Source organism: Musca autumnalis, unplaced genomic scaffold (genome assembly GCF_047663935.1).
Source record: "Musca autumnalis isolate F117 unplaced genomic scaffold, ASM4766393v1 scaffold_2, whole genome shotgun sequence".
NCBI classification, from domain to species: domain Eukaryota; kingdom Metazoa; phylum Arthropoda; class Insecta; order Diptera; family Muscidae; genus Musca; species Musca autumnalis.
This window is the reverse complement of record NW_027411755.1, coordinates 206,596,167-206,610,587: the sequence shown is the minus strand read 5'-3', so window position 1 is coordinate 206,610,587 and position 14,421 is coordinate 206,596,167. Positions and strand designations below refer to the sequence as shown.

Genomic DNA, 14,421 nt, shown 5'->3' with positions numbered 1-14,421 from the left:
TCTGTTCGTGCTTGATTTGCAACGTTTAGACGGGTACGTACCTTTGCTGCAACAAGGTAGTGTTCCGAGTCTATGTTTGCTCCTCGGAACGAACGCACATCCAACACGCTCGATGAATGTCTTTCATCTATCACAACGTGATCAATTTGATTTCTTGTTTTCTGATCTGGAGACAGCCAGGTGCCCTTATGGATGTCAAAATGTTGAAATCTGGTGCTGCTAACTACCATGCTTTTGCCGCTTCGAAGTCTATCAGCCTCATACCATTGTCAGATGTTTCACTGTGGAGACTGAATTTTCCGACTGTTGGGCCAAAGATATTTTCCTTTCCAATTTTTGCATTAAAATCGCCTAGAATAATTTTAATGTCGTGGGCAGGACAACGGTCATATGTTTCTTCTAAGCGCTCGTAAAATATATCTTTGGTCTGTTCGTCCTTTTCTTCAGTGGGAGCATGAGCGCAAATAAAGCTGATGTTGAAGAATTTAGCTTTTATTCGAATTGCAGCAAGTCTTTCATTCACTGGGGTGAAGCTGGATACCAGATGTTTTAGTCTCCGACTAGCTTCAAATCCGCAACCAAACTCATGCTTTACCTTTAGGTGTTGTTGTGAGGCCTTTCCCAATCCATCGCATTTCCTGTATGGCAGTAATATCGGCCTTGCACTTTTCAAGTACGTCTGCCAATGCGAAGACTGCACCTTCTCTATAAAGAGTGCGAACATTCCAGGTGCAGATTCGCTGATCATGGTCCTTAAAACGTTTGCGGGGTTCGTCAACTTTAAAGGGGTTCGTTTTTCTTTTCTTTTCTAGGATATGGTTACTAACCCGACGCCCAAACCCAAGTTTTTAACGTTCTTATGGGTGAACGCGCGGCACATGTTAGCTCACTACCTTTAACGGGTGTTAAAGGCAGTTCCCCAGCTGACACCACGACGCGCGGCACATGTTAGCTCACTACCTTTAACGGGTGTTAAAGGCAGTTCCCCAGCTGACACCACGGGGAGGTCAGTGTTCACTTGAGATGAAAGAGGGACCAAGATAAATCCTGGACTTTGCCATGTTAAAGCCGGTCAGGACCGTTCCTTGATATCTTCCATCCCCTACGTACTATAAACTAAAATAACGTCATAAGGATATTATTTTTCAGAAATGGCTGACATTTGGTACTTAGTCTTGGTTGTGGGTATAAAACTTTCCCTTAGAAATTTGTCGGTGTAGGTCCACGCCCTCATAGAACTTACCTCCCGATTTTCGGTATTTTGAAGGTTGTGGCGACAATAATACACCGAAATGGCTGAAATTTGATATTTGGTCTTCATTTGGGGTATTAAACATTCTCTATGAAATTTGTCGGTACAGGTCCACGCCTTCGTATTAACCCCATAGAACGTAACTCCCGATTTTCGGTGTTCCGAAGGTTTTGGCCTCAATATTCCTCACAAATGACTGAAATTTGGTATTTAGTCTTTGTTGGTGGTATAAAACTTTCCCCCAGAAACTTGTCGGTACAGGTCCACGCCTTAGTATAGCCCCCATAGAACGGTACCTCCCTATTTCCGGTATTTTGAAGGTTGTGGCCTAAATATTCCACCGAAATGGCTGAAATTTGGTTTTTGGTCTTCGTTTCGGGTATTAAAAATTACGTCTGCGGGCGTTTATGGGGACGATATGTAATTTGTATAGGTCCACGCCTTTGTATAGCCCCCATAGAACGGTACCACCCGATTTTCGGTATTTTGAAGGCTTTAGCCTCACTCTCACACCGAAATAGCTGAAATTTGGTACTTAGTCTTCGTTGGGGGTATAAATATTTCCCCCAGAAATTTGTCGGTATAGGTCCACGTCTTAGCTCCCATAGAACGGTATCTCCCTATTTTCGGTAGTTTGAAGGTTGTTGAAAGGAAACTATTGCATTTTACTTCAATACAACTCGTGGTGGAGGGTATAACAAGTTCGGCCTGGCCGAACTTAACGCCGTTTTTACTTGTTAAAAAAGTTTCCAAACTTTTAAGGAAAAATCGGAACGAAAAATGGTATCCAGAGTGCTGTCAATAATGCTACCGAGAATCTAGTTTTGGTCGAAAATTCCAAATATATCCAAGCATGTCATTCGGAATTCAAATAAGATATTGAACAAATCGACCTGCTTGTCTAGGTACGTAAAAACAAATACCCTACAATTCTGCAAACTTTCTGGAGAAAGATTTTAAATAATTTTGTAAGAATGAAAAAAAAATCGATTTACTGTTTTACAGCCTCTTGGTTTCTTGCACGTGCAACAATAAAATTCCTATAGCATTGACTACCTGAACCTCAATTTTATTATCAGGGCCTTTCTTTGAGAAATAACATTTATGACTTGCCTACAAGAAAACTACATTTGTGCGCAACCCCAATAAAAGAGAAGATTAGCCAAAGTTAATTGATTCTACCTGTTGCCACACTAATTACATATGTATGTTTGACATATAAAAGTACCGGGAAATTACCAAGAGAGCATCATTCGCCAAATTCACTTACAACAGAAAACACCCTCGACTTCATCCAACAGCATAACATCATGGTTCAGCAACTCGAATCCCAGTGGCCATCGTCGCCCTCATCATCAACAATTGCCTACAAACTGTTTATGTATCGTCAGGAGCTGCGCAAAACTCCTGGTCTAAGTTTATCTCGTACCAAATTAACGCTAACCGAAGAAATGGTCCAATATTCAGTCAATCACATATCGGAATATGCCCGTGAAGAGTTGTCAACCATCAATCGGCAAATTTCATTTACGCAAAAATTGAAAAATCGTTTGGAACGAATGCGTCAAATGCAACGCATGATGTCGGCCACACAAGTTCGACAAACCAAGAACTATAGCACCAATTTATAGGTGGATGAAGGAAAGGGAGGAATTTATCTAAAAAAATAAATATTTTAAGTTTTAGTTTTAAGAATATACAATGTAAGTGCCGTTATTTAATATTTTAGGAACAAAGTTCAAAAAAATATATATTAAATATAATTTTAAAAAATATATTTGCGTTTAATTTATTTGTTAAATGAAACGGAGTACTGAAGATATTCCTTGACTACAGCAGTACAATGTCATCAAATACATATTCTTCCTCGATTTGTTTCCCGGGCAGTGGATATATAATGGTACCCCAGAAATATACCATCTATGATGACCAAAATTAGCAAAAAAAAAAAAAAAAAAAAAAACAATTGAGCAAGGCTTTAGTCGGGATGGGGCCGACTATGTGATACTCTACACCACTACCCCTGTTTATAAACTTTTCACTCGTAAATATTTTTTTTCGGAGATACTATAGTTTTCACCTATCTGTAGTGAAATTCTGTAACACATTTTTTGAGTTACCGACAAAAATCGGTAAAATAAAAACGCAAACTTTTGAATGAAAAGTATCAATCAAGTTGACAACATTGTTGCTAACTTACCGAAAAATTTCGTTAATTACCGAAATTATAAGCATATTAATTTCACCGATTTTTGTCGGTAAGTCAAAACATGAGTTACAGAATTCCACTACTGGCTTTTATACCAAATGACTTAAGGCGAACTGAACCAAAATAATTAATATTTCATTTCAGATTTGACTACAGTCGAACTACTTCGTACTGATAAAAAACTTTGGCTTTGCCGACAGAGATATACCCTCAGCCTATGTGAATTGAAACTTTCATCTAAGGACAGATCGAATGTATTTAGGGTCTTTTCAGAATTTTGTGACCCTTTTTGTACATTTCAACTTGCCTTTGAACTAACTAGGTGTTTACATCAGACAATTTGTCTTCAAATACAACTCTGATTTACTAACACACACATACATTTGTCGTTTGTATCCCAACTGCCCATAATTTTTTCAGAGACAGTAGGGTTAACAAATTTTTGACATTTTGTTGTAAAAATGTGTGAGATAATAATTGAAATGTATTGAAAACAGAAGAACATGAACAAAAACAAAGCATGTGAAAGGAAAATGAAAAGAAATCGATGATTTTGATATAAAGTTTTACAAATGTTTTTGCAGTTGTCCGGACGCCTACGTCACACAGGCCAGTGTTGGATTTTGACAATCAATACATGAACTCAACTATCCTGTCATGTGTAAACGCAGGGTGAGAAGCATGGTAGAATAAGAAAAGGTAGCAGCAATACACAGCTGACTGAACTAGGTTGTAACGTTAGTGTCAAATTTCATATGACATTTTATACATTTATTTCTATTTCGATGTACATTAGGGACATATATTTTTTGAGAAAAAAATATATCATTCGGAAAAAACCATTTCCCAGAAAGACTTCTTCATATCAATGATATGTAACCTTCTCCAAGTTCGAACGATAAACCGCGCAGTAAATCCCCGCTTGTAGAGGCGATACAACGTTTGTTAATATGTGAGGTATTTTGTTAAAATTTAAAAAATAAAGCCCTAATAAACATGTGCTTCTTTGATTTCTAAAACAAAACATTGAAACAGCTTCTCCTTTTTCTATGAATTTCCAGCGACCCCAAACTTTTCTGCAAGAATTCTACTTTCTGCGGGAATTTGTGCATTTAGTGGAATGATGTGGAAACATAAAAATTGAAAATGTAACGAATTTTTATTCATGTTTTCCAAAATATTCAACCAAATGTGAAAAATTATTAGTTTTTTAAATTCCAATAATTTATAGACATTTCCTTGTATTGTTTACAAATACAACTGGCAGTAACGTTACAAACAAAAACAAATTCCTTTGTGGTTGTTGTTTTGTTCGAGTTGTATTTGTTGTAGTATTAACTTTACCTTGTATTTGTTCTACCATGGGTGAGAAGTTAAACTAAATTTGGACTAAATATTAGGAGATGCCAAGTTTGAACCAAATTGGTTGGCCCGTTTAAGAGATATCGTGTATACCATTTTAGTGACATTTTTTAAGTACTGGGGGGAAGTACCGGAAGTTGTGGACTGGTATTGCCCATCTTGGAATTTAAACTACCGTAAGTTGTGGACCGGTATTGCCCATCTTCGAACTGAAATTAAATTTGGACAAAATATGATGAAAGCTAATTTTTGGACCAAATCGGTTGATCAGTTCGAGAGTTTATGGCATATGGCTAGGGGTTTTAACACCTTTCGGGCTGTTTTCTCAAGAAGTATGGATTTGCCCTGAAAAAACTTTTACCATCGTAAAGCAGGTTTTAAAGTGAATATAATATAATAATAATTGTTCCACAAACATCCCCGACGGGACAGGGGAGACTTCTCTCATATCAATGAGTGCACCCCGATTCATATTAGCTCAATGATATGGGACCTACTGTTTATCGCCGAGTCCGGCGTGTCTTACGATACCACTTTATAGAGAAGTTTTCAATGGATGAAATACTCATGCCGTTGAACATTTTGATGTTGCCTGGCCGGGGAATCGAACCCACGACCTTCTGCGTGCAAGGCGGGTGTGCATACCATTGCACCACGGTGTTCTTAAAGTGAACTTATCCGAAAATTTGTGTAGGAGGTAACCGAATGAGTGGACAAATATAGTCCCTATTCAAACCTGATCTCTGTCTGGTAGATATTGTAGGATGTGTAAAGTATGGACCAAATCGGTCGCTCCCTTCAAGAGTTATCGTGCGCACAATTTTTCCGAACATTTTTGAACTTTTGGGGAGAAGGTACCTGAAAGAGTGTACCGATATCGCTTATCTTCGAACTTAAACTATGTTTGGACAAAATATGACGAATGCCAAATTTTGGACCGAATTGGCAGATATGTTGGAGAGTTATCTTGCGCTCAACCACTACAAGGGTTTTTGCACCTTTCATTCTATTTTCTCAGGAAGTACCGACTTGCCCTTGATAAAACTTGTATTGCAGTAATGGGGGCAGCAAATACAAGTTGTTACAACAAAAATCAAAGCGATTCGAGAGCAGGTCCTAACCTTAACTTTCCCGAAATATTGTGTGGGAGGTACCCAAAAGAGTGGACCGATAAAGTCTATATTGGAACCTCATCTATGTCTGATAGAAAGTTCGCGATGGGTAAGGTATGGACCAAATCGGTTACTATCTTCAAGAGTTATCTTTCGTACAATTTTTCCGAACATTTTCGAAATTTTGTGGGGGAGGTACCTGAAGGAGTGGACCGATATGGCCCATCTTCGAATATAAACTAAGTTTGAACAAAATATTGGTAAGGCCAAATTTTTGGACCAAATCGTTTCATCCGTTCGAGAGTTATCGTGCGCCCCAGCCAGACAGACAGACCGACTGACATTTCTAAATCGACTCCGAATTGTCTGAAACAGATTTCGTCCAAACATACTTGGGGTCTAAAACCATTATTTAGATTAGGCACATTTTGCTCATATGAAAGTGTTTATACCCTCGTTAGCATAAATACTGAGGGTATAATTACAACTTTACCTCCCACACAAAATTTCGGGAAAGTTTCCTCTGCAACTGCTAGACCTAATTTGAATGTTTTTATACCCTCAGTCATTAGTCTAGGTCAGTTAGTCCGGTCAAAATAGACATTGAAATAGCAAAAATTCCCACAAAGCTGAATTTTGGTGGAGAGCTAGGGTTTGCCGTTAGAAGCAACGTCCTAAAAGTCCCCATCGATCCCATGTGTGCAAAACAAATTATTCGGGGTCAAAGGTCAAATTTTAAAGGTTTTTAGGGTTTCGGATTTATTTCTTGAAAAAGGTTGATCTAATTAAAAAGTGACTAAAGTAAATATTGTAGACAGAAAAATTATCTACAAGTTTGACCTTTATAATTTTTTTCCTAGAAGGAACCATTCTTGAGATATAGCTGTTCTAAAAAACACATGATTTTTATGCACTTATAAGGGAAATATACACATATTCAGACGAACCGGCTAAAATAAACGAAGTAATCGGGTCTGTCCCCAAAAAAAATATATATTTTCTTGAAGAGCGAAATTATAGCTATCCTCTAAAAAAAGTTCCAAGAAAATCGGAGCGTGCTTAGTAGAGTTATTCAATGTTAGAATTATTTTATGCAAAAATAGCCCATTTGACCCACATGCATAATCGAAAGCCCAACGGGAACGACCCCAACGAAAACTCTCCGATTTTTTTCAAGTTTGGTCCGAAGGTAGGGTTTGTTGCGCTGATTACGGAAATGTATAATTTTTAATGGTTGCGGATCCGGTTCGCCGGTTATTAGACCCGAAAGACCAAATTTAAAAACCGGGTTAGACTCGGTTCTACTGAACAAAGCAAAGTGGATATCGTTTGAAAGCTTACGAAAGTATCTAACACACAGTGTCGTTACTTTAACTGGTTCGCCTCGTAATGTACTTATGCGGCTAATTTTTTATTTGACCTTTAGATCGAGATATCTCGAAAATGGTAAGTCTTTTTTAAGAGTCATAAAGACCAATCTTGTAGACAATTATTGAATCTACAAAATTTAAAAAAACTGAATAATGCCTCCAAAAATGACCTTTGACCCCGAATAACTTCTTTTGCACACATGGGATCGATGGGGACTTTTAGGACGTTGCTTCTAATGGCCAACCCTAGCTCTCCACCAAAATTCAGCTTTGGGGGAATTTTTGCTATTTCCCCCTTATACGCATGTCTATTTTGACCGGACTATAAGCACTACCTTGTAATTTCATTTAATATTCGATGAAATATTACGATATCCAAAGTGTGGAGGAACGCAGTATTCGGATCGAGCTCTACAGCCACTACATATGGTGCCATAGGAGATTTTTAACTCCTTTCGGTCTGTTTTCTCAAGAACTTGGACTTGCCCCCGTTTACTGACTTAATTTTTGAACTTTTTTGGGGGAGGTACCTGAAGGAGTAGACCGATATGGCTTATCTTCGAACATAAACTAAGTTTGCACAAAATATTACGAAGGCCACATTTTGGACCGAATCGGTAAATCCGTTCGATAGTTGGACTCGCCCCTGATGAAACTTCTACCGTCGCAAGGGGGGCAGTGAATACAAGTTGCTACAACAAAAATTAAAGAGATTCGAGAACAGGTCCTTAACTGAACATTTCCGAAATTTTGTGTGGGAGGTACCCGAAGGAGTGGACCGATTGAGTCCATACTAGAACCTCATCTAAGTCTGGTAGAAATTTCACGATGTGCAAAATATGGACCCAATCGGTTACTCTCTTCAAGAGTTATCGTGCGCACAAATTTTCCGAACATTTCCGAACTTTTGTGGGGGAGGTACCGGAAGGTGTGGACCGATATAACCCATCTTCGAACTTATACTAAGATTGGACAAAATATTGCGAAAGCCAAATTTTGGACCAAATCGGTTCATCCGTTCGAGAGTCATCGTGCGCACCAGCCAGCCAGCCAGACAGACAGACGGACGGACATTGCTAAATCGACTCCAAACTGTCTGAAACGGATTTCGTCCAAACATACTTTGGGTCTAAAACCATTATTTCGATGAGGAACATATTGCCCGCATAAGAGGTGAGGGTATAAAAACAGCGTAGGAATAAACAGTTATCGAAAGAGAACAGCCGCAAAGTCAGTAACTATGCAAACAACAACAGCAAGTCCACAAATTATGCAATATTCTCAGATCGGGATAATTTTATTTAATCGTCTATTTGCGATTTAGCTGTTAAAATAATTAATCGAGAATAATTATTAGAGAACGATCAGCTGCGTTGAATAAAAACACGTCTACTCAGACATTGTGTTGCCAACGCCAACCAAATATGCCTCTTTTGGCTCTGTATTGCCCTTTATAACAAAATGAGTAAAAACCTCCTTTCCTTCTTTATATTTGAATTAATTACACAATCTATTTGAAACAGAAAATTTGTTATTTTGCCCCACTGCAAAAGTTCAATAACCTAGCCGGCGAAAAAATCCCACTCAAAAAACTGAGTGACTTTCACAACACATCTCATTAACACTCAGCAATAGTAAGTAAAATACTACAAGATTTATCTTAAAAAAAAAAAAAAAAACATCCACAACAGCAACAACAACAAGGACAACGTGGAGAATGTAAACAAACAAATGATGTTTCACACCATACAGTCAATCAATCAGTCAGTGGGAAAATTCAATGTTCAACATTCATGAATCAAATGTTGGGGGGGGGGGCGGGGGGAGAAAACAACCACAATGACACGTGATTCACACAACAGGCCAAACTAAAGTGGAGCGAGCAGTTCCTTTACGTTAGTCAATACTATGGGATCCACAACATATACAAGCCGAACGCATATAGTTGTGGATGCCATCACACATATTCTCATATTCTCCTCTCTCTCACGAGGAAATAAACTCATTATTATTATGTATGGTGGGGCCGTATTAAACGATGTGCAGGTGCAACAAAAATGCATCCTACATTACTTTTTCATTATGCTCAAAATTTGGCAAAGTTTAGAGTCAGAGAGTAAGAAACGATAGGAATGAGATATATTTGAATAGTGATGGAAAACAAAATGCTATTGTACTTATTTTCTGTTTTCAATACGCTCAGCCATTAGGCTCACGAGGCTACGATCAAAAAATGTACCTCATCAAAATAATGATTTTAGACCACAAGTAGTATGTTTGGAGTCGATTAAGTCTTTTGGGCTTGGAGTCGATTAAGTCCTTTTCGTTTGTATGTCTGTCTGGTTATCTGGTGCTCACAATAACTTTGGAATGGATCAACAGACTTCACCCAAACTCTACACCTCGTAATAATGGGCCATACTGAATACTACTTCGGTACTTCTCCTCTCAAGCAGCTATTAATTTTCCATAAATATTTCATTATTTCCCCACGTTGCACACGTTTCTGACATGCCATCACTGCTACTCACTCTTAGCCCACATTTCCAATAAGGTTTGTATTTTATTTCTGTGTGTGTGTCTGCGTTTATGTTGCAAAGTAAAAATATGGCCAATGGATTGCTGCTCCAGTTGCTCGACAATTCAGTTGCAATTCTACAGCTCAGGAAAACGGATGAAAATTCGGAAAATAACATAAACGAAAAACAACGAATAGAGCTTTTTTTGGGGAAAAGTGTGAATGAAATAGTTTTTTTGTTAATAACAAAAAAAAAAAAAAAGAAAAATAATAAGAAATTGGATTTAAGAAATTTTGTATGTGTGTTTATTTGTTCGCAGAGAAATCCAGTGCATATATCCAGTCAAGGTTCTTTTTTTTAAATATTACAAATATTGTGAGTCCGTTAAATGCAACGATTTCCAAGTGGGGTAAACGAAAAAAAAAAATCAATGAAAAATTACTTCCAAAGTGTTAACCTTTTTTTGGGTGTGAAAGAAAAAAAAAAATAATTTATTGAATGAAATTTGTTTTTGTTGTTGTTATATATTAAATCAGTGAAGTATACTTGAAACTGCAATTTGACCGCATTTCATGTTGGCAGCCTTAGTGTTGGTGAATGGGCTTCGTATGCATGTTACAGAAATGAACGTGAAAATTACCATTAAATACAGTTATAGGTCAAACACCCCAAGAGTTAAAACGTCAAAGTAACAACTGCAGACTATAATAAACATTCTTTTATATAGCGAACGACCGACCGTCCAACCTAACAGCCAATTATTACCTTCAAAAAGGAATCGCATACAAACCGCATTTTGCCATCCTTAGTCGCGTGCCTTGCAGTGTTTTATTTTATGTTTCTGTAGGAAAAATACGCTACCCCACCCTATTTTTTCTCTCTGCTTTCTCTGTTACTTCTATCCTTCAAAATCATGTTGAAGTTTTAGCTACTTTTAGTTGGAGTAGCCACCATGTAAATGTATATTTGTGTCTCTGTGTGTCTGGGGTCAATATTGTATGCATTTCCGCTTTAGCCGGAAACGAAACATGAACAAGTTTACAAAACAAACCGTTACGAACCATTTACTATGGAGAATAGTAGAATAAGGCGAGATAGAAATGGAGAAAATGAAGTAAAACAAGTTAAACGTCGGCTTTTCCGACAGAGATATACCCTCAGCCTGGGTGGATTGAAATACCTTTTTCCCAAAAAAACTTATGGATTTAGGGGGATTTTCAAAATTTCGGGCGTATGAACCGACAAAAGTATGGATGGGATTAGAGCTCAAAAATTTGCGGGGATAGGAAAACCTTCGGAAAATATGTAGAAAGTATCCTCGAACATACCCTTAACCACACAAAAATGTTGAACATTTGCGTGGGTGGCACCACAAGGATTGGACAGATAGACCCCAAATTTGAACATAAATTAAGTTTCGACAATATTTAGAGATCCAAAGTTTGGACCAAATCGGTTGCTACGTCTATGAGAAATCGCGCGTACACTTTTAGCAAATATTTTCGAATTTTTGTGGGGGAGTGGAGCTATAGGCACCACCTTCGAATTTCATCTTATATTCGAAGAAATATTACAATATCGAAAGTGTGCACGAGCTCGGTTCGAGCTCTCCAACCACTACATATGGTGCCTTAGGGGTTTTTTACGACTTTCGGGCTATTTTCTCAAGAAGTATGGACTCGCCCCTTAAAAAACTTTTACTATCGTAATTGAGGCAACGAATACAAGTTGCTGCAACAAAAATCAAAGGGTTTCGAGAGCAGTTCTTAAAGTGAATTTATCCAAAATTTTGCGTGGTAGGTAACCGAAGGAGTGGACAAATACAGTCCATATTCGAACCTGATCTATATCTGGTAGATATATTAGGATGTGTAAAGTATGGACCAAATCGGTCACGCCCATCAAGAGTTACCGTGCACACAATTTTTCCGAACATTTTTGAACTTTTGTGGGGGAAGTACCTGAAGGAGTGCACCGATATGGCTTATCTTCGTCGAACTTAAACTAAGTTTGCACAAAATATTACGAAGGCCACATTTTGGACCGAATCGGCAAACCACTTCGAGAATTATCTTGAGCTCCAACCATTAGGTTAGGTTAGGTTAAAGGACGCGCAGCTGTCGTGTTGGACAGCCACTCCACTCGGAGACCTTATGGTCCATTGTGTTCATCCTATAGTAAGGGTAGGAGAAAAGAAAAGAAATAATAGCATATCGAGTTTAGAAATAGGAAAAAGGAATAATTAAGTAAGTTAGAGGATAGTTGAGAATGATTAAGTAAGTGCTACGGATTGAGAGATTATTTGTAAGGAGAGAGAGAGAGCGAGTAAGGAGGTTAGCCGTATTAAGATGCTGTAGTTTGTTCGTGTTGAAGCCACTTCAGACCCTTGGCGAGAAGAAGCAGTGTTGTCGGCTCGGCTTGGCAGAATGTTGTCAGAGATGATAATGTATGTTCACCCATTGTTTGAACTCTCCTGGTCCTGAGCATTGGACAACGGCATAATAAGTGCTCAATCGTCTCTGTTTCTTCTTCGTCTTCGCATAATCTGCAGTAGTCCGTGGGGTCATCTCTATCCCATTTGCAGGTCATTGATCTTATACTGCAGTGTCCCGTGATAACTCCAATCATTAGTTTTAGATCGGGTTTTCTCATAGAGAGTAGGGAAGTGGTCTTCCTTTTGGAGAGGTTGGGCCAGATTGCCTTTGATACCTTGCAGCCAGGTTCGTTATTCCAGATCTGACCAGCCTTCTCCCTGTATGTTTGTTCTAGGAGCCGCATGAAGTGACACAGGGGTGGCCTGATTGAGTTATCGATTTCGATGTCGTTTGACTCAGATCCGCGACGTGCCAGTTCATCCGCCTTTTCATTTCCCTCGATGTCGCAATGCCCCGGGACCCAGCACAAGGTAACGATTGATCGTAGGGCCTCCAAAGCTTTCCTGCAGTGCAAGACCGCAGCAGATTTGATTGAATGGGATCTAAGTGATTTTAGGGCCGCTTGGCTATCCACATAGATAGTCACCGGTCCGGCTATATACCCTCTTCCATGTTTTTAATCAATTCTGCTGCTTTCGTGACCGCAAAGATTTCGGCTTGGAAGACGCTACAATTTTCGCTTAGCTTGTACGAGATCCGTAAGTTGAGGGTATCGCTGTAGACGCCCGCTCCTGTTCCCTTTTCCATCTTGGATCCGTCGGTATAAATCTCTATACCGGGTAGAGGTAGGGAGTTGTGGGTCCAGGCTTCTCTGTCAGGTATCCGAACTTCAATGTCGTCGAAGTGTAATTGTGGTGATATATAGTCACTGATTACCTCCAAGCCCACCGATAGTCCAGATTGTCGTAAGATAGCAGCATGGCCGTAGTCGAAGTTACGCCATGAATTTAACTCGTTGAGTCGGAGAGCACTCTTTGCTGCCAACTCCTGTACCACGAGATTCATCGGATGAAGATCCAGTAATACATTGAGAGCAGCCTGTGGAGTGCTTTTCATGGCACCGGTAATTAGGAGAGATGCCGCTCTTTGAACGACATTAATCTTACGGAGAAGGGATGTCTTACTCAAAGCATTCCACCATACCAATGAACCATAAGTTAGAATGGGGCGAACTATGGCCGTAAAAATCCAGTGTATGACCTGTGGTTTCAAACCCCAACTCTTACCAATAGAGTTCTTGCAAGAATAAAGGGCTATAAGTCCTCTCTTGGCACGTTCCTCGACATTCCTTTTCCACGTTAGTTGGTGGTCCAGGATAATGCCAAGGTACTTGGCCTCTAGGGAGAGCTTTAGGGCCACTCCATCCAGCGTTGGTAGGGTGAATGGTTTGACTTTTCCCTTGTTCGTAAATAGAACCAGCTCTGTCTTAGATGGGTTCACCCCAAGTCCATTGTTGTGTGCCCATCTTGATAATTTGTCCAGAGCTCCTTGCATGAGTTCCGATAGCGTTTGTGGGAACTTCCCGGTGATCATTATGACCACGTCATCAGCATAAGCTACAGTCTTTATACGTAGTTGGTCAAATTCCTTAAGTATTTCGTTAATCACCAGGAGCCACAGCAGTGGTGATAATACACCTCCTTGTGGTGTGCTCCTGGTGACAGACTTCCGAATGGAGGTCTCACCGATATTTGAATTGATTATCCTGCCGCTAAGCATTCCATCGATCCAATTGATCAGCGTAGTGGAAACACCTAAGTTCAAGAGTGAATTGTGGATGGATTCGAGTTTGACGTTATTAAAGGCGCCTTCTATATCTAGAAACGCTGCTAACGTATAGTTTGAGCCCATCATATTCCTCTCGATTAAACCAACGACTTCATTAAGTGCAGTCTCCACCGATCTGCCTTTGATGTAGGCGTGTTGGGCAGGACTAATAACACTATTTCCAAGTTTGGACCTTATTCCTAGGTCAAGCAATCTTTCTAACGTTTTCAATAGAAAGGAAGATAGATTGGTCTGTAGTCTTTGGGAAGCGTGTGACTTGACTTCCCCGCTTTGGGGATGTATGTCACCGTGACCTCCCTCCACAGAACCGGTGTGAACGATAGACGTAGACAGGCCCTATAAATATGATCCAGGTGTGGTATCAACACCTCCAA

General features: G+C 39.3%; 1 protein-coding gene across 8 annotated transcripts in view; it reads left to right on the top strand.

Annotated features, from left to right (window-relative positions):
- Positions 1 to 9,929: 9,929 nt before the first annotated feature.
- The window catches only part of Trpgamma (Transient receptor potential cation channel gamma), a 129,451-nt gene continuing 124,959 nt past the window's right edge, over positions 9,930 to 14,421 (top strand). For 3 of the 8 annotated variants that reach the window (XR_012410057.1, XM_073966288.1, XM_073966292.1), the window contains exon 1: positions 9,951 to 10,199. The gene's annotated coding sequence lies outside the window, so the exon portion shown is untranslated. Of the gene's footprint in view, positions 10,234 to 14,421 lie in introns of all 8 variants that reach the window. The other 5 variants (XM_073966289.1, XM_073966290.1, XR_012410058.1 and 2 more) reach the window with 4 other exon arrangements.